Raw genomic sequence first — 21,423 nt, forward strand, 5'->3', positions numbered from 1 at the left:
ATGACGCGTTTTAAAGCAGTGAGGCCTCGGAACAAAGCGAACAATATCACAAGTTAACTGGGCCGTGACATTGGGTATCAGAGCGACTCCGCGTGGGTTTGGGATGGTGGGGCAAACCTCAGCGAGGACGCTGAGTCCGGAAAGAAGGGGTGAGAAGGCCCTTAGGCAAAATCCCACCTCGCTAAACCACGGGAGAGTTGCTGGGCATTTAAATGAGCGTGTAACAACTCCTTGTGTAACGTCCCGAAAATCAGAAAGTCCAGGTGAACCACATGCATGCAAATTATTAAATTTCTTTGGTATTTTATTAAATTCTTTTAAAGCATAAAATGTATGTTTATTTAATTAAATTGTGTTTAATTATTTTTATGCATTTTTATGCATTATTATTGCATGATAGGATTTAATTCAATGAAATTTTAAAAGTTCATGCACTATGATTTTTAAGTTTCATTTCGCGCACGAACGAGGAGCGGAGGCCGGGAGATTTTCAAGAAAATTATTTTAATTACATGATTTATTTTTATTAATTAAAATAAGATGTTTAAAGGTATTTTTCAAGAAATGGAATTTTTGGGATATTTTACCCGCATGATTTTAATTTTTAACGGTACGCAAGATTTATCGAATCAGGGGAGTTTTTGAAGGTTCGGCTAATATTTTCAAAAACTTTCTAACACGAAATATTTTTCGGGAGTGTGTTTGGATTTAATGGGCCTATTTTTAAGTTTATTAGGCTTAAACTCTTTTAATTCCTTTTAATTTAAAATAAGTACCCATTAAACTAATTGTTAACTATTTTAAATAATTTCTATTTGACCCTACACCCATTATCACTCTTCCTCAACAGCCGACACCTTCATTCATAATTCATTATCTTCGGTTTGGCAAAGAAAAAATGCAGCAGCCTCATTCCTCCATTATTCTTCAAGAAAAGATCATCTTCCCTTCACCGGTGACTCCTCGACGCGCATTCTTTCAAGTTTTCTTGCAAAAATCGCAAAGGCACGCCATGTACTTTTATTTCTGCATCATACATGCTATATATTTGCTGTTATGTGTGTTATGTTTATGCATTTTTCGGTATTAACATGGCAAAGCTTTTATACTCTTGGTTTGGTACGAAAACCGTATGTTGTTGCATACATCTCACGTTTTTATTACTATGGTGCGAGGGGCTGCTGATCTAGGACCTTAAAGGGCTGAGAATGCCGAGGGTCATGAGGTTGTTGAGCTTGGATCACAGTTTGGTGAGTGGTGCGTGAATTGATTAAAAGGTCGAGAAGTTGAGCGTGTAGTGTCTCGGTTGGGGTTGAGGCTCGGACCAAAGGTGAGGACGACGAGGTGAGGGCATCTCCAGGCCGTGGACTGGTCTCTGCTGAGTCTGAGTCGCGATCTGGAAGAGCTCTAACCCTGCTGGTCTGGACTCGAGGGCCGCGCGAGGGAGTTGTATTGAGGAAGAGTCTTGGTCGAGCACATCGAGAGATTTAGCGAGAAGCTGGGACCTCCAGCATGCATGGGCTGATTTGTGTGTTTCAGTAGGCTCGGGATGGTCCTAGGATGGTCTAAGAAAGGTTGGTGGGTGGCTGGAGCCATCGGATTTGGTGAAGGAGTGGTGATCGTGTGCTAGTAGCTCGGCTAGGGGTGAGGGATGAGCTGCTGTATTTTTCCAGCTGCTGCCCAAGGTATGTTCGAAGGACTGAGGGGCTGGTTTTGGGGAAATTAAGGTCTTATAAGAGTTTATAAGGTGTGGTAAAAAGTTAAGAAAGTTTTGGTTAAGTTTCGGTTCGATTCGGGTTAAAACCGGGACCCCGGTCTAAGTTTTAAAATAATTTGGTTAAGTTATGAAATATGCTCGAGTTTACGTCTGGGAATGCTTTTAAATATGTTTTGGGATATTTTTAGGAGTTTGGTAAGTTTCGGATCAAAATAATGAGTTTTGGATTTATTCGGGATTTAGTCGCCGCACGAAACGTTAATTAAAGGATTAATTGAAATGCCTAGATTTAAGCTTAATAAAATTATGGAAAATTATATTTAAGCTCAAATAATTATTAGAAGTATAAGTTTTTAATTTGAGAATTTTATGCTAAGGTTTGGTTTAATTTGGGATTAAAGCGCATTAATATGTTATATTTAAAGTTTAATTTAAAATTCATCGATTTAAGCCAAATAAAAATATGGGAAAATTCTTGTAGGCTTAAATAATTATTTGGGACGTGTTAGAGTCAATGGAATTAAGAAAATGTCAAAAACGTGGAATTTTACGTCTAGGGATGAAACGATAATTTTTGGGTTTCCAGGGGCAAAATGGTCATTTTGCACTCAAGATGAGATTTTGGACCTGACAGCGCCCTGAGCACAAATTCATGATATTTTAAATGATTATGCATCATGTTTACGATTTTTAAGCAATTATGCATCATGTTTACGATTTTTACGTAATTATGATAAATACGTTGCATGCTTGGTTTAAAGGAAAAAAATTACGTATATGCATGATTTTATTAAGTGATGAATATGATGAGACGTTTTGAAGGAAGTGATTTAGTTGTGACTAACACGATGATACGATGACATGATGATATGATTGGAGATATCGTGAGGGAAAAGGCCCCAGAGGGAGCCCGTTTACGGGAAAAGGCCCCAGAGGGAGCCCGACGATCGTATTTCCATTGACATGATATGATGATATGATAGGCCCGGGCTCAGTTGACGGGTGAGAGTGTCGCTGATGTCCCCCGCCGCCGGGTACCACGGTTACACGTAGATGGATCCATCGACTGACATGATGACATGATGATACAAAAGTCACAGCTAATGAACTGAATTCAATTAAAAAGAAAATGTATACGTATATGATGACATGAGATGACATGATTTTACACGATATGATTTTACACGACACATATACGTATATGATGACATGAGATGACATGATTTTAATACGATATGATTTTACACGACACGTTTACGAATATGATGACATGATATGACATGCCATGATTATTACCATGTTTTGAAAGGACACGTTTACATATATGATTTTACTGCAGACACGAATGCTTTTAAGTTCATGAAAGGTATATTGAGTATGATATTTTTCACTGTTGTGTGCTATGTATATGTATTTGCTATTAACGGTGCAGGTGTGTTGAGTCTTTAGACTCACTAGGCGTGTGTGATGCAGGTGAGCTTCATGATGAGGAGACTTGAGGTGCCGAACTCTGAGTAGGCAGACCTGGTGCGATGACATGACCCGAGGACCACATGTTTTCCGCATTATGATTTATGAAATTGAGAGGAGATGAACATTTTCTTACGATGATGAATTTAATATTTTTACTCGTTTATGTTTACGTAAGATTTTGAATGAGTTTGATTATTTTAAACTGCGCTATTTTTATTATCAAATATTTAAGATCATTTTTAAATGTTATTTCCAAAATGTGAACTTTTAGCTTTATAGAAAAAAAAAAAAAAAAAACATTTCCGCACTTTTAAAACGAGTAGACGTTACACCTTGTTACGCGTTTTTAAAGCCGTGAGGCCTCGGATCAAAGCGGACAATATTACAAGTGGGCTGGGTCGTGACATTTGGTATCAGAGCGACTGCGTGGGTTTGGGACGGTGGGGCAAACCTCAGCGAGGACGCTGAGTCCTGAAATGTAGGGTGAGAAGGCCTTTAGGCGAAATCCCACATCGCTAAACCATGGGAAAGATGTTGGGCATTTAAATGAGCGTGTAGCAATCCCTTGTAATGCGTTTTAAAGCCGTGAAGCCTCGGGCCAAAGCGGACAATATTACAAGTGGGCTAGGATGTGACATTTGGTATCAGAGCCAGTGTGTGGCGCCGCACGATGTGATGTATTTTAAAGCCGTAAGGCCTCGGGTCAAAGCGAACAATATCACAAGTGGGCTGGGCCGTGACAAATTCTAGACGAAACGTTCTTCCTCAAATATTCTAAACTTTCCAAATACCCCTCAAGTTCTTGCAGATCCATCCCTTCAATTTGTTGATCCCACTAGAATTTACGCTCCTTGATTTCATGATTCATTGTAGTACCAATCACTTCCTTTTTCTTTTCTTCCAACATTCTAACAGCCTCCTCGTACTCAGTTCTGGCATCATCTATATGGCTGGTATAATTAGTAATAAAACCATCTCCCATATCGAATATGTGGAGCATGGATTCCGCATATGGGCTGTGGAATGCGTAAAACTTTTCTGCCGGAGATTGTACGATAATGGAGAGTTCCAAACCGCACAGAATGCATAATTCACTGGACTTTTTGAATAGCCCTATTCGGCTTTTGGTGAACGTGACTTGCAAGCTTGTTTTTTTCTGTATTTTTTTAATTTCAATCTTGCGACGACCCATTGTAATTTTCTTCCTCCCATGCAGGTTCTCCATATGCGACAACATAAAATTAGGAGAAGTGTTATATTCTCCTTAATTCATGTTCATGTTGTCTTTGTGCAGGGGGTTTACGTTTATATGATGTCTGAAACATGCACATGAATATACATACATTATATATATATAATGTAATTAATGTTGCTTAAACCGACTCCATAGTTTTATTTTCCAATACAACTGTTCGAAGATTTAGACAATATTTTTTAGGCATCTATGAGTGATATTTACCAAATAAAATAGCTCTCTTTTCAAGAAATCTCTTTGCCCGCAAAGATTATAACTGAAAACAAAAGGAAAAAAAATAATTAATAATCACTTATTAGGATCTTATACCAAAAGGGGGTGAGAATATCACAAGTGGGCTGCACCGTGATATTTGGTATCAGAGCGACTCCACGTGGGTTTGGGATGGTGGGGCAAACCTCAGCGAGGACGCTTAGTCCCGAAAGAAGGGGTGAGAAGGCCCTTAGGCAAAATTCCATCTCGCTAAACCACGGGAGAGTTGCTGGGCATTTAAATGAGTGTGTAGCAACTCCTTGTGACGTGTTTCAAAGTCGTGAGGCCTCGGGCCAAAGCAGACAATATCATAAGTGGGCTGGACCGTGACATTTGGTATCAGAGTTGATGTGAACGTGGCCGGGCATGGTGTTCAAATGATTGATAAGCAAGGGAGAAGGGCTCGTGATGCATGGGAGCACGTTGGAAAGCCGAAGGAACATTATTCAAGCATTATTTTGAAGAACCGAGGCTGCACGGACCCAAGCACGGACCCGTACACGGGGTCCGTGTCCATTACACTTGAGGAAGAGAAATCCCGAGCCTACACGGACCCGGGCACGGACCTGTACACGGGGTCCGTGTCTACTACTTTCGAGACATGAAAATTACAGTGCCTACACGGACCCCCTTCCGGACCTCTACACGGGGTCCGTGTCCTTTACGAATGGGAGAGCAGATTTTTTCCTAATTTAGAGTTTTATTTATTTTGGCAAGTAGATTTGATATCTTTTGATTTTGAGACAATATATACTCGAAAATTTCATCATTGTAAACACATTGATTATTATTCATCTTTTATGATATTGAGAATTCTCTCAACACAAGCTTAAGTTTCGTTATAACTTTTGCGTTGTATCAAATCAAACTTATCAAAAGATTTATCTTTTGTGGCGTTTGTCAATCGAGTATCACGAGGGTTGCCAAGGGCGGGTTCTTTGGAGGTTCTCTTGAAACGCGATTGTTTATACTCGTGTTTATTTGTTGCTAAACTCGTGTGTTTTCCCGATCTTTGAAACAAGTAATGGATAGGTGTGATATCCACCTCTAAACAAATGACGTGAATCTTGATACGAATAAATAGCAAACACGATTAAACAATCGCACCCTCTATTCAATTACGATAACAAGACTCGTGTGTTTTCCCGATCTTTGAAACAAGTAATGGATAGGTGTGATATTCACCTCTAAACTAGCAAGAGTTTAGCAACAAATAAACACGAGTATAAACAATCGCGTTTCAAGAGAACCTCCAAAGAACCCGCCCTTGGCAACCCTCGTGATACTCGATTGACAAACGCCACAAAAGATAAATCTTTTGATAAGTTTGATTTGATACAACGCAAAAGTTATAACGAAACTTAAGCTTGTGTTGAGAGAATTCTCAATATCATAAAAGATGAATAATAATCAATGTGTTTACAATGATGAAATTTTCGAGTATATATTGTCTCAAAATCAAAAGATATCAAATATACTTGCCAAAATAAATAAAACTCTAAATTAGGAAAAAATCTGCTCTCCCATTCGTAAAGGACAAGGACCCCGTGTAGAGGTCCGGAAGGGGGTCCGTGTAGGCACTGTAATTTTCATGTCTCGAAAGTAGTAGACACGGACCCCGTGTACAGGTCCGTGCCCGGGTCCGTGTAGGCTCGGGATTTCTCTTCCTCAAGTGTAATGGACACGGACCCTGTGTACGGGTCCGTGCTTGGGTCCGTGCAGCCTCGGTTCTTCAAAATAATGCTTGAATAATGTTCCTTCGGCTTTCCAACGTGCTCCCATGCATCACGAGCCCTTCTCCCTTGCTTATCAATCATTTGAACACCATGCCCGGCCACGTTCACATCAAGAGTGACTCCGCCTGGGTTTGACATTGTGGGGGCAAACCTCAGCGAGGAGGATGAGTCCCGAAAAGGGGGGTGTGAGAAGGCCCTTAGGTGAAATCCAACAATGCTAATCCACGGGACAGATGCTAGGCATTTAAATGAGCGTGTAGCAACTCCTTGTGACTTGTTTTAAAACCGTGAGGCCTCGGGCCAAAGCGAACAATATCACAAGTGGGTTGGGCCGTGACGGAATTGAAGAGATGGAGAAACTGCCAACTTATTCTCCTCCGTCATCTATATTGGTTGTCCCGAGTCAGGGTTCAATGCAGGATAATATTAGTGGATTAATGCCTGTTCAGAATAACAGTAATAATCAAGAATTGAAAGTGACCAATTTCTTTTCTTACATAAGTATCAATTTATAATCTTCATCATTTTACCTACTTTTCAAAATCGATATTAGGGCTAGTTTTATTTTGTGTTTACAATAACCGGGTCGGGTTAATCTTCTTGAAATTTGAGAGAAACACGCATTATTTGTTGATGATATTAAGTTAATTAACTCTGTATGAATATCTTTTATCTTGTTTAATTCTTGGCAGAAACTCGTTGAAGTCGATATGGGTGACCTCGCTGATGATGCACATGGTTATTCAAACCTCGGAATGAATCTGAATTGCAACCTGGATTTCGATGATTTATTGTTCACTTTGAACTATGGAATTCTAGTAAATCTAATGATGACTTGGGCTTTATGAATGTCTTTCTCCGATATAATAACAGGGAATTTAATTGCACATCCAATATATCGAACATTGATATACAAATCAATTATATCGTAAGATTTTGTATTCAATGTATTACGAGATTTGACATTAATTGAATTTTTGTATTGAATTTTTTTTGTGGCACATGTAATATCACTCTTAATTATATTCCTTGATCTTAATTATGATATGCCGTATTTTGTTTGTTGAACTTAATTCAGATGGCACTGATATATGTATGAAAGAGACGTATTCCAAATTTTGAAAATTGATATTCAACTTCACAATCAGTTTCTTTGTCCAATTATTATTTTTTAGTTCGAGATAAATCAATGTGAAATACATGTAATCACTCTTTATTATAAAAGACATGTTCATCTTGGCATCATAAAATCCATGTCCAGTAAACACACACACGAAATATGTTTCTAATGAATCAGGTTCTCCAAAAAACAATTTATGTAAAACAAAGCCTTTGCCATATTTAGTTGAACCGATCCATTAATTTTACGTATGTGCGCAATATAATGTCCTAATAAAAACTGAATAATTTTAATTAGCAATAAGATAAAGAAGTTCTAATTATAAGATGGGATCATATTACGCAAGAAAATGTGTATAGATTGAACATGTATCTAAAGACATGGAGAAGTGGCCGGGGAAACAAGTGGATTCCTCGAAGCTAGCATATATATATGCAATTCCATACAATGAAACACTACAAAAAAAAAAAACATTTTGCGACGGCTCAAACCGTCGCTAAAACTGTCGCAAAACGGGTAAGGCGACGGTTCTAGCGACAGTTTCCTGATCCGTAACCGAATGGCTCGTCGCCTTAGCCAAGCGACGTATACTCAAAAACCGTGACAATATTGCGACGGTTTAGCTGTTAAAGACCGTCGCTATTTTAGCGGCGGTTACAATAACACCGACGCTAAATTAAGCGACGGTGTATGTCAACCCGTCGCTTAATTTAGCGTCGGTTTCTGAAAAACCGTCGCTCTATGAAGCGACGGTTTTCAAGAACAGTCGCTATAATAAGCGACGGTTTTTGACTAAACCGTCGTTTAATATAGCGACAGCTATTGACAAATCTGTCGCTTATTGTAGTGACGGTTTGCCAAAACCCGCCGCTTAATTGAGCGGCGGTTTGACCTGAACCGTCGCTTAATTAGTGACGGTCTTTATGTACCTGTAGCTAATTAAGCGACGGTTTGACAGTAACCGTCGCAACATTAAATTTTTTTATTTTTTTTAAAACCATCCTTAATTACGTACTGATTTTAAACTATATTGTGCTACATAATTGACAAAAAAGTAACAACAAAGTTTGCGAAATGTAATCATATATTACTAATCGAAAAATAATACAAGTGTTAGCTACAAATCTCATTAGAAAACAATCACAAAAAAACGTAGCTACGGTGACCGAGTCTCGTCATCGTCCTCGTCCTCCTCGTCGTCGCCGTCCCCGTAGCCCTGCGTCGGAGGAATATAAGTCTGTGATGATCTGTGTCTACGAGATTATAAATGTCCCCGTAGCCCTGCGTCGGAGGAATATAAATGTTGCGCCACGGGATCGATCCCTGTGCGAACTGCCCGGTCCAAGATTTATATCGCGCGCAGATGTGAGTGAAGGAGTTGCTGTGGAGAAAATCGCCGAAAACGCGACAATTTATAGACAGTTTGCTAATAGCGACGGTGTTTCAAAAACCCGTCTCTACTAGCGACAGTTATATATAAACCGTCGCCGATATCGGCGACGGTTTACACGAAACCGTTGCCGATCTAGATCGGCGATCGTTTATACAAAACCGTCGCTATATTAAGACGGTTTTATTTAACTGTCGCTGTATATTGCGACGGGTTGTGTTAAACCGTCGCACATGGCGACTGGTACATAAAAGCCGCCTAATATGGCAGCGACGGTTGACGTTAAACCGTCGTTAAATAAAGCGACGGTTGACGTTAAACCGTCGCTAAATAAAGCGACGGTTTATAGTAAACCGTCGCTTTTTTTGAGTAGCGACGGTTCTTTATAACCCGTCGCATTATATTACGACAGTTTAATAAAACCGTGGCCAAAAAAGCGACGGTCCTTAGTAAACCGTGGCTCAAAAAAGCGAAAGTGTTTATTAAACCGTGGCTAAAAAAAGCGACGGTTTTTATTAAACCGTCACATGTTTTTAGTAGCGACGGTTTATTAAAACTTGTCGCAAAATATTACGACAGTGTAATAAACCGTGGCTAAAAAAGCGACGGTTTTTATTAAACCGTGGCTAAAAAAGCGACGGTTGGTAGTAAACCGTCGTTTTGTTTATTTTGCGACGGTTTTATGCTTACCCGTCGCTATATAGCGACGGTTATAAGAAAACCGTCGCAAATGTGACGACGGTTCCTTAAAAACCATCGCTAAACCATCCGTTTTTTTGTAGTGAAACCATGCAAGCTAAGTTGATTAATTAGTTTGAAGTAGCTGGACACGAAGCTAGCAATGATGGTGTAGTAACTAACACACATTGTAGACCATTCCAAAGAATATAATGTGGACAGGAAATCTGTCTTAATACCTCGAAATGTATTGATCCTGAAATATACATAATTCCACCTTAATATTGCATGTGTTCATTCTGATCTCGTTTGTTTCTTTGTATGTATATTTATTATTTTCAGACCGTAAAGTGATTTCCATCCTCTTCAATTTTTTTTATGTTTTATGCACTCAGCTACATATCATGATTTTGACACAAAAAGAAACTGTGTGTGTATCATTAGTTTTCAAGATTTCTATATTAGGTAACTAATTAAACTTGTCATGTGTCCCGAAATCAACAAATTTAATAGAACTAGTTTCAAACGGCCGGTAGTTTTGGCTAATTATTACTTACATGGTCGTGTACAATATTGTCCATGCTTAATAGTCATTCTTGACATAGTCTTTGTAAATTAAATTTTACTGTAAAATATAACTCTGTTTATTATTATTTTTATGTAAGGTGTTATCATGTTTTCCGTATCTAATTTGTTTTATTATTTTTTCTGTATGTCATAAAACTTAAAAGTAAGAGTAGTATCATGTTGTGATATTTTTAGAAAAAAATTGGTATAAAAAATAATCTAAAAGTTATTTTAGAAATATTTTTCTCCCTCTACTTGCAGAAGAGGTAGAAAAATCTCAAATACAACAATATTGACGTTAATTATTAGCGAGATGACAATTAATATGATATCTATCTTAAAATCACGGTTAGCTGTTGAAAGTTTAAAAAATCCTCAAATAAAGTTTTTGCGAATCTTGCGAAAAATTCTGAGATGTATGGTTGCAATCTTACCTGGATTTATTCTCTTCAATGACAACTTTCATAATCAAATTGTTAATATTGTTGTATTTGAGATTTTTAAATAATTATTTCGATCATTTTTGCCAACCTCAAAGATTATGATCACATGGCTACTAGACTGGTAAAGAAAAGCTCATAGGGACCTAATCCAAGACGAAAAAAATGGGGCGATCACCTTTTTGAAGCGTAGAACTGGGCTTTTCAAAAATGCCACGGACAGATTGCCATAATCATGTTTACAACCTGCGGGAAAGCCTATTCTTTTTGCCATTCCAGTGTCGATTCCGTAGCGGATCATTACTTGAACGGCCACCCCATTCCCGATGGAAGAGGGCATGGAGGACAAAAGGAGTCAAAGAAAGGCGATGGAAGAGGAGATGGAGAGCTGACGTGTGCTTGATTTAACCGAACTCTAGGAATTGAAGGAGAAAATTGTAACGTCCACTACTCGTTTTGCTTAAAAAGTACTAGAAATTATTTTTTCCTCATATTTATTTCGGCCGAATGGAAATACATGCACTTAAAATATTTTGCGCCTTTCAAAAAAATAAACCACCAACTAACATTTAAAAATCAAAGGAAAGAGTTTGAATCATAAGTCGTCAATCGTAAGCATATCCTAACTTAGCAAAATTGCTAAAACTAACAACCTCTCAAAACCACTCAAAATAATAGTTAAAAAATTCGTAAAAACATCTTTAACATAAATCGTACACATCAGTGCGAAAACTAGAAGCGCTGGTCCTCGGGTCATGTGCACCTTCAGTCCAGTTAGATCAACTATCCAAGCCTCCCTCAACATTATTTTCATACTCACTTGCATCAAGCACTCCTAGTGAGTTTAAAGACTCAACACATCCTATTCTTGATAACAAATAATACGTATAAAATCACATGCAACGGTGAAAAATACATGTACTTAAAATAACGTTTTCATGATCATGTAAAAACATAAACATTTTCATATCATCATAAACAAATCCATATCATCATCAACATATTCATATCCATCATAATTATATACATATTCATATTCGTGTTCGTTGAATTCAGATCGTTGATTGTGACTTTCGTATTCGTATTGGGCGATGGATCCATCTACATATAACCACAGTACTGGGCGACGGGAACACCAGCGACACTCTCACCCGTCAACTGGGTCTTGGCCTTACGTATTAACATATCATCGTATCACGTGTTCGTATTAGTCACAATCCCTTCACATCCTTCAACATGTTATCATCACTTTATAAAAATCATGCATATACGTATCATTTTGTTTTGAAACCAAGCATGCAACACATTTTTTTTAACGTCAACATTTTATCATAAAAATCCCTAAACATTTAAAATTAACATTTTAATATATAAAACAACATTCAGAGCACTGCCATGACGTTTACTATTTTTAGGTGTAAAATTATCGTTTTACCCCTAGACGTAAAAATCCTCGAATTTGACTTTTTCTTAATTTCATTGACCCTAACATGTCCCAAATAATTATTTAAGCCTAAATTAAATTTTTCATAATTTTATTTAGCTTAAATTCAAGACTTTTCATTATTTCTTAATTTCATTTTTAATGTGTTTTAATCACGAATTAAATCCAACTTTAATATAAAATTTTCGAAGTAAAAACTTAAACTTTTTATATTATTTTAGCCCTCGTGAACCATGACCCGACCCCCGTGAGCCATGTTTCGAATTAATTTTCGAGAATAAAACCCTAACCCTCGAACCAAGCCTACCCTCGAGCTACTTCGATTTTTCATTGAGCCATGCTCGAACCCTCTTGAGCCAACCTCGAGCAGGGATGGCAATGGGCCGCGACGGGCGCGGATTTGCCATCCCCATCCCCATCCCCATCCCCATCCCCGCCCCCATTCCCAGCCACATCCCCGATTCTACCAAATCAGGGAATCCCCATCCCCGACCTCGCTGAGATAGGGATCCCCGTCCATGCTTGAATTTCTTTTTTTTTTTTATGAAACTTAATCTTTTTAAATTCAACATTTGAATTTAATATTTAAATTATAAATTCAACTCCTTGAATTTATCACCTACAAAATTTAATATTTAATAAACTCAAAATTTTGAGTTTAATAATTTAAATTCTCAAATTTTATAAATTCAACTCCTTGAATTTATTCTCTTCAAATTTTATAAATTCATAAATTCAACTCCTTAAATTTACTATTTGATAAATTCAACTTCTTGAGTTTATTTTCTCAAAATTTAATTATCATAAATTCAACTCCTTGAATTTACTATATCATAATTTTATATACACTACAAAAAAAAGTGTTTATAGAAGCGGTTTTTTAGGAGCACTTCTAAAATCGCTCGTGGAAAATGAACAACAAAATCGGTTTTACTTAAACCGTTTCTATTTCCTTACGTTTAGGAGTGGTCGCATTACTGCTTTAATTGCGCTATTTTTAGTACCGATTTGTATTAACCGCTGCTATTAATTGCTCCTATTGATTTAACTATTAGAACCACTCTTGAAACTAATCTAATTGAATATTTTTAACAGTGGTTTCAGAAAATCGGTGTTATGAACCGCCCTTATAGCTCTTTTTTTAGGATTGATATGAAAATTGCACCTATTAAATACATTATAAACCGTATTGAAAATTATTAGCGACGGTTTATGACATAACCGTCGCTAATAGTAGCGACGGGTTTAAGCACACCGTCGCTACTGGAATACATACGACGGTTTTCCTGACACCTGTCGCTAAATTTTGCGACAAGTATTAAAACCGTCGCTATATTGAGCGACGGTATTTTAAACCCGTTGCTAAATCTAGCGACGGGTGTCTTTTAAACCGTCGCATGTATTCCAGTAGCGACGGGTTGCTTAAACCCGTCGCTAGTATTAGCGACGGTGTTAGTTTTACCGTTGCTACATATAGCGACAATCATCAGATAAACCGTCGCTCAATTTAAATTTTCAAAAAACCGCCATACATGGCGACGATTTCTTTCATAACCGTCGCTAATAGCGACGATTGATTCATTAAGCGTCGCTGAATTTTCTATAAATACCTCCACTCCGAGAACTTCTTCTCATACTTTGTCTGTGGGCACTCATTCTCTGATGAACCCTCTTGTTTAGGGTTTTCGGGAGAAAATGTAGTGCATTTCACAACAATAAAATTTTTTTTACACGATTTAGTTTTGATTTAATATAAATTTTTTATCTTTAAAATTAATTTTAAGTAAATTTCTAAGTGTTAGTGAAGATTAGGAATTATGTTATCATATTTTTTAGCTTTATTAATTTTTTTTTTATTTTATTGAAAACTTTAGCGACGGAAATCATGTATAACCCGTCGCTAAATTAGCGACGGAATATATGAACAAGTTGTCGCTATTTTTAGCGACGGTTAAAAAAGTCCGTCGCTATATTTGTAGACGACGGTATTGTTATCCGTCGCTAGATAGCGACGGTTAGTAAAACCGTCGCTCATGTTGTAGACGAAGGTTTATTAAAACCGTCGCAAATTGTAACTAAAAATACCATTCTTTCTAATTCGTACGAGCATTATCAAACCGCACCTAAAATAAACAATAGAAGCGGTTTTTCAACTTGTACCAACGGTTGAATAAACCGCTTCTATAAGATATAAGGTCATAGATAAGAGGAGCGCTTTTGCAACCGGTGGTACAAGTGCTGGAGCGGTTAAAAACCGATCTTAAAATTGAAAAAAAACCGCTTTTATAGACACTTTTTTTTGTAGTGATAAATTCAACTTCTTGAATTTATTCTCTCAACGTTTTATATAAATTAAACTGCTTGAATTTATTATCTCAACGGGGACAAAATAATCCAGTACTTGTGTGACCCTCAATGGTTCAGGGATACAGCTAGTCGTGGGTTCACAACTCATTGTGATTCAGGAAATAATCTTTTATTCGGTCATACCCTAATTTGCCCCATTCTATGTATCAACACTTGATCATTAGAATGTCAGAAATCATATTTTTGATTAAACCTATCGAATCATGGTAAGAGCGTCTAGTAGTATCGCCCCATGATTCCCTAGGTATAACTGATAGTACCTGCAAGAACCAGCCGGTTATGATTAACGTACAGTACGGTCTCTTCATCTCATATATCTCGATCGAATCTGCAACCATTGGTTCATCGAGGGTTGCTTATTAATTCGAAAAAATATGTGACACATATTTGAGAATAAACAGTCTAACGTATATCTCATACTCTGGCCAGAGATTCCACGCACTATTATTTTATCAGATGACATAGGATATCCAAACTCATAGGTGAGCGGTGAATTCCCGACTACAATGCACTGGCTCCTACATATGTTGCAACTATACCCAATCTCGCCACCTGATGACTCTCATGGATTCGCTAAACGAGTCAAAGCACAGCCCTAATATATAGAGCTTCAGTGTTGTCCCGGGTCGTATGGACTAATGATGTACAATCATAACCACAGACTTATTCTCTCGATGAATGATAACCACTTGGAAAGTCCGAGGGAGGGTGGTTCGGTAAAATCATCATATGACTATCCATCTGCATGTTTGGACATTTCTATGCCCTTACCAAGAAATGCGGTACACAACATCACAGATGCTAGTCTTGAGTTCAAGCGAACTTTATCCATGTTTTAGGTGGCTGAATCGACTAGGAACGAATTTAGATTATACAGTGTTTACAAATGAGTTTCAACATCGAATTACGATTCATTTGTATTAAATTATAATCAGGTCTTTATCTATGTTGATCACATGGATATACAGATAAAGAAATAACAAACCATGAAATAATTCATTAAATTAAAATAAAGATTGTTTATTACAATTGAGTCAATAAATTCCACGGCCAACAGTTGGCTTACAAGGCATCTATTCTAACAGAATTCTCACGTGAAACAAAAACTAGAGTGAATGATATATCATATATTTCTCTTATTAAAAGTTATAACTCAGTTGTCGTTGAAGCAGATGGATATGAGAAGATAATTTTCATTGAAAAATATTGTCGAAATTATATTGATAAAGTCAGGAAATTAAGACATGGAGAGGGACATGCAATTGCTATTCAAGCTTATTTATCCAAAATGCAGTCACTTTCTCCTGGTTTTTTCTTTAGCTTGGATTTCGATTATGTATTTTGGACAGATAATAGATGTAGGCAAGCTTATAAATAATTTGGGTGATGTTAACTATTCCAATGGATGTGCCTACGATGAGGAATTCTACTTATACAATGTTTTTTTTGTTGCATACAAGTTTAAGAAAGTGTTTGGTAAGATGACAAAGAATGTGCTATTTGTTGAATACTTTGAAGAGGTAGATGGTTCGGACAAGAAAAGACAGTGTGGTCTCCAACGAAAAACGATTGGGAGAAGACACAAGTCTTTGCGAATTTTCTCAAGATGTTTCATGATACTATATTACAACTTAGTGCTAGCAAGAATTCTACATCGCCCTTGATTTGGGAGGAAATAGTTTAATTGAAGACAGTCATTGACGAGACAATACTTGATACTACTGATCCTTCATTTGCGAGAAATTCCTATGAGAATGGAGAGTAAGTTGAAAAAGTAATAGGGTGATCTTGAAAAGGTGCACAAGCTTGTTTTCCTAAGTCATATTCTAGATCTCGTTATAAACTTCAAATGATTGGAATCTATTTGGGAGATATGAAATTGGATACTAGCAAATGCAATCTTTTGTCGACAATTTAAAGAATTTTCCAATGGAGTTGTATCATGCATATAAAAAGAATTCTCCGTTGGATCATTTTAACGGGATTGACGATGGCGATGTAGACAAAGATTTGATAGAAATGTATAAAAATGATCCCGTTAAAATGAACTACCATATGAAAATGGCTCAAGTAAGAAAAGCTCAAAATCAAGCAGCATAACCAATAAAGTGGACAAGTATTTCTCGGATCCTTTTATGAAATTGAGCTCAAGCTTCGATATTTTGGAATGATGGAAAGAGAATACAACGGCATTTCCATTATTTTCTAAGATTGTCAATGATATTTTTTCAATCCCTCCATCTACTATTGCTAATTAGAATGCTTTTAACCATGGAACGAGGGTTGTCGATCCATTTAGGGTATCATTGCTTCACAAAATGGTGGACGCACTAGTGTGTATTAGTAATTGGCTTAGATGTGAAGAAATTAACTTATACAAGGAGCCGACATAAGAGAAATTCAACTTTTATAAAGATTATAAAGAACTGGTCATAAATAAGTCAATATTTAACTTGTTTAATAATTTTTATGAGTATTTTGATTTTTTTCAATCATTCTTTTATGAATCAAAATATAAATTAACTTTTACGAAATGAAGATTTTTTTAATAGAAGTGCATTTATTTATTTAGTTATTGATGTTCATAGAGAGAAACGTGGCTTAGTAAGTTGTAGTAGGGCAAGTTGGTATTTGATATATATTTATGATTTTATGTAAATGTTGTATTTCTAGCTTCTCATTAGTCGAATAAATCTTACTTTGGTTTTTTTCATTTGTAAATTTTAATTTTGGTATATATTATGCTTATATGATATTTTTGTTTGTGGGTATCCTCATTCACATGACAAAGTAATGTTAAATTCAGCAATGACTATGAAATCATTTCACAATTCATTTCATTTCCGGATTGATGAAATAAATATGTTGGCTTGATCAGCACAAGTGTGCAGGGTACTTGCCACTTTGTTGAGTTGTAGCATTGATTTTCCTATATTTGGCTACTGAATTGTAGGTGTTAGAGAGATTTTTTTTAAAAAAATCAAGTATGGGATCGGAAAAAAAAACTCCCAATTTTTATTGAGATAAGATCGGATATGAGGTTTATGGGATAGGTCCCTACCCGACTCCACCCCTAGTCAAGATAGTGTTCGAATGAGGATGAAGTGACCGGATTTAAGGGTGTAATCAATTATGAAGCAAGTTAATTAGAAATGCAATTAGATATACTTGAATTTATATTTTTTTTTATACGTTAGAAGACTTTCAATTTGAAATGATCGAACGTGAAATTTCATATTTCTTTTTCCCAATTTGATGTGTTATGGTTGTTATATTTACTTCATGCAAAACTCTATTTAGTTTGTTGTGTGTATTTAATAAGAGATCATAATATTTCTCATCAAAATTTGAAAAATTAAAATTTATTGTTTTCAAAAAACTCAACTTGATAGGTCAAGTACAAAAAAAAAAGTTCAAGGGAAAAATATTAAACTAATATCATAAATATTATTCCAAAACTGAAAATTTCTCTCATATAAATAACTCTCAACATGAATATTGTAAAACTGGACAATAAATAATAATAAAAAATAAATTAGAAAATATTTCGTTAAAATTAATTTTTAAGCAAGACAAACAATTGTAGGTGAAAATACATAATTTTTTAAAAAAAGTAGTGTGTGACAATGTACACGTAACATTTTCCCAAATAGAAAATCAATAGAACTTGACATATACGTACATTTAGTATGCATTCAACCAATACTCCAATGATCATAAAATAAATAATAATTTAAATTAGATATATTTCACACTAGACTAGATATATGTGACATTATATATACAATACAAGAAAACACTAGAATTAACAGCGGGTTTTTTAACCTTCAAATATGTCACTAATTTTAATTTGGTAATTTTTATATTACTAAACGGGGATGGTTTATAAAAAACTAGCCGACGGTTTTTAAAACTCCCTCTCGAAATTAAAGCAAAATTAATGGAGTATAATGACTATAATCCTTCCCACCTAAGTCCTAACATCACCCTAGATATAGTTTTGAGCCTGCCATACATCTTTAATTAGAACGAGATATATCATGTTTGCCTCCGTCCTATGTTACTATAGACCAGATTTCTGATTAAAAAATTTGGAAAATTACATTTTTTTTTAATGATATGTTTGTTTTTACGTGATTTTGGTATTCTATATTATCAAATTCCAGTATTAATTTTACTCTTTTTTCTTATGTGACGCTGACGCGATACATATGCAATACTGATGTTTGTAACGCCGCATCAATAATCCAAATAAAAAGAACTAAAAATGACAACATTCGAAAATACATAACTAAGATTAAAATTTAATAACATTATAAATGACCAAACAAAAAAATAAATATACAAGACCAAAATTGCAATTCCCCTAAAATAAAATTAAACCTCACAGCAGCACAAGACGATCTCAGAAGATTAGATAAATGCTATAACGAGTGTGCTACTTTTCTGTATATTGAGCTTTAAGATAACGAGTGGTTTTTGATAGCTCAAAACAACGTTGGAGTGATAGGCATTGAATATGTTCCTTGTTGATAATAAATTTGTTGTTTTCTATATAGGAATGATCCTTAAATATATAGAAACCTTGAATCCAACGTCTATAAACAAAATGGCTTCTTTGACTCTGAGTGAATCAGCTTTATCATCGAAAAAGGGTCCTGCAGAAAGTTTTAAAATAATCAGTCTTTGTTTTATGCCAAAACTAGTAAGACGTGTTAAATGTCTTCGTACATCATTAATGGTGCAATTAATAATAGTACTATAGCATTAAATGGTGCAATTAATACTTAGTACTATGTGAGGTAACTGTAACATTAAAGCTTGTAAGCGATCAAACGAAATACGTTAAGTTCTGCTTCTGCTTCTGCTTTTGCTATGTTATGTTAACCTTTAAGTTATGCTTCTTAAATATTCGATAAGTACTGCTTCTGTTTTAGCGATACGAGTACTTTTGCTATTTATATGTTCTTCTGCTTTTACTATCACCATCTACTGGTTTTGACTCTCATCACCACAATTAAAGTAAGTATAACCTTTGTGGTGATGCCGAAACCTAGATGTTAGTAAAGATAAGATCAACAGTTATAATGAAAATCAGATAGTCCAGCGCCTACTCAACACCCTAGGACCCCGACCACGCCCCCAAGGACCAGCCTGGACCACCTACAGTAGGGCATGCACGCTAGAACACCGAAATCTTCCAAGAACTCATGCGCTTGCACTCGATCTCCCAACTAGCCTCGCGATCTAAACTAGATCACTCTCAGCTGCACTCAAGCTGCTCTAAGCCACGTTTCGGACCCTTCCAGATCCGATCTGTTGCCCCAAGAATTTAGCTTGCATGAGTGTCCCATTCGCTTTCACCTAGATTGAGCACTCTCTCGTCTCCCACGCTTAGATCCAGGTTCCCCTCGACAAAAGCCTTCCCTAACACGAAGAGCAGCAGCCCCCCATGCACAAAATTTCAGAAAAGTCATGAACAACAACCAAAAAATGCAAGCCTTGCATGATCATGTATGGATCGATAATTTCAGACACAAGCATTCACAACGGCCTTAATATTAACGTGCATGATGCAAAGAAACGAGATAACATGCGTGCTTGATTAAATATTTGGTGTACAAATGCTCGAGGGGACACGAGGCGGGGGAAACACTTGATTCATATACGACAACATAAAATTAGGAGAAGTGTTCTTCTCCTTAATTCATGTTCCTGTTGTCTTTGTGCAGGAGGTTTATGTTTATATGATGTCTGAAACATGCACATGAATATACATACATAGTTTTATTGTCCAAGACAACTGTTCGAAGATTTAAGCAATATTTTTTAGGCATCTATGAGTAATATTTACCAAATATAATAGCTCTCTTTTCAAAAAATCTCTTTGCCCACAAAGATTATAACTGAAAACAAAAAGAAAGAAAATAATTAATAATCACTTATTAGGATCTTAGACCAAAAAGTGAATTAAGGTTGCATCATTTGAAATATAAGATATATACAATGTACATTTAGCAAGTATTATTATGATGTTAATAATGTTAACCAACCATACGCATCGAGACCAAATTATAACTACACACACATCTCCATTTTTTTTAATAAAAAAATACAATAATAATAATAACAAAATATAATTTATAAAAAATATTATTTTTTATTTCAAAAATATATAAATACTCACAAATAAAATCCATGACTAGTCAAATAATAAATCATAAAGTTCCATTAATTTAACGGGAAAGGGTTCGGAATCCCAGCCACCCACCTGTGTGGCCAATTACCCAAATCGACTCTTTGTTTGAAGTCAACAAATTACACACACAGAAATACGAAGGGAAGAAGGGTGGTGGGGATGGGGGAAGCCGGAGGCAGATCTGTCGAATAGCGAAATTTCAAACAAAAGGGCATCCTTCTTGATTCTTGCCGCTCTACAATACTTTCTTCTCAACATACATTTACTGCTGAGGTGCTTGCCACTCCCTTTCGTTGTATCCACATATATTTACCACTCTGCAAATCTTGCCTCTCCAATTGTGCCGGTTTCGTGAAAAACTCGTGCAGAAAACTAAGGGAGGGACACACGGAGGCCACTGTGTGTTTGTTTGTCTTCCGTGTGAAAGAAAAAATAAAAAGAAAATGCTGGAATTGAGAGATGGGAGCTGCTATCCGAAGGAGGTAGGTGGGGGTGGATTTGGGCTTGGCTTGTGTTGACGGCGGGATTACAATTATTGCCTTCTATCAGGTAATTCTTGCATTTTTTCTGATTCTTTTGGTTTGATGGATGTGTGTTTAAGTTTCATTAATCATGAGACTGATGGGCTTTTCTTGTAGTATCGCCATCTTGTTATTGTGGACGAGTGCATCGCTGGGACTCTAAAGTGTCTTTGACATATTTTTTTAGAAAAAAATTCTGCTATCATCGGTTTCCTTTCCTTTTTTTTTTGTGTTTGTTGTCTATATTTATATTATTGTTTTGGT

The 21,423-nt window shown here is 36.2% G+C and overlaps 1 long non-coding RNA gene across 2 annotated transcripts in view; it reads right to left on the minus strand.

Annotated features, from left to right (window-relative positions):
- The window catches only part of LOC140821066 (uncharacterized), a 77,113-nt gene that overhangs the window by 49,071 nt on the left and 6,619 nt on the right, over window positions 1–21,423 (minus strand). The window contains exons 2-3 of one of the 2 annotated variants that reach the window (XR_012115626.1): window positions 20,109–20,154; window positions 4,037–4,409 (exon numbers count right to left, since the gene is read on the minus strand). This is a non-coding gene — a long non-coding RNA (uncharacterized lncRNA). Of the gene's footprint in view, window positions 1–3,867; window positions 4,410–20,108; window positions 20,155–21,423 lie in introns of those variants that run through there. The other variant, XR_012115625.1, reaches the window with a different exon arrangement.

Source organism: Primulina eburnea, unplaced genomic scaffold (assembly GCF_022965805.1).
Source record: "Primulina eburnea isolate SZY01 unplaced genomic scaffold, ASM2296580v1 ctg3_ERROPOS2889059, whole genome shotgun sequence".
Taxonomy (NCBI): Eukaryota; Viridiplantae; Streptophyta; class Magnoliopsida; order Lamiales; family Gesneriaceae; genus Primulina; species Primulina eburnea.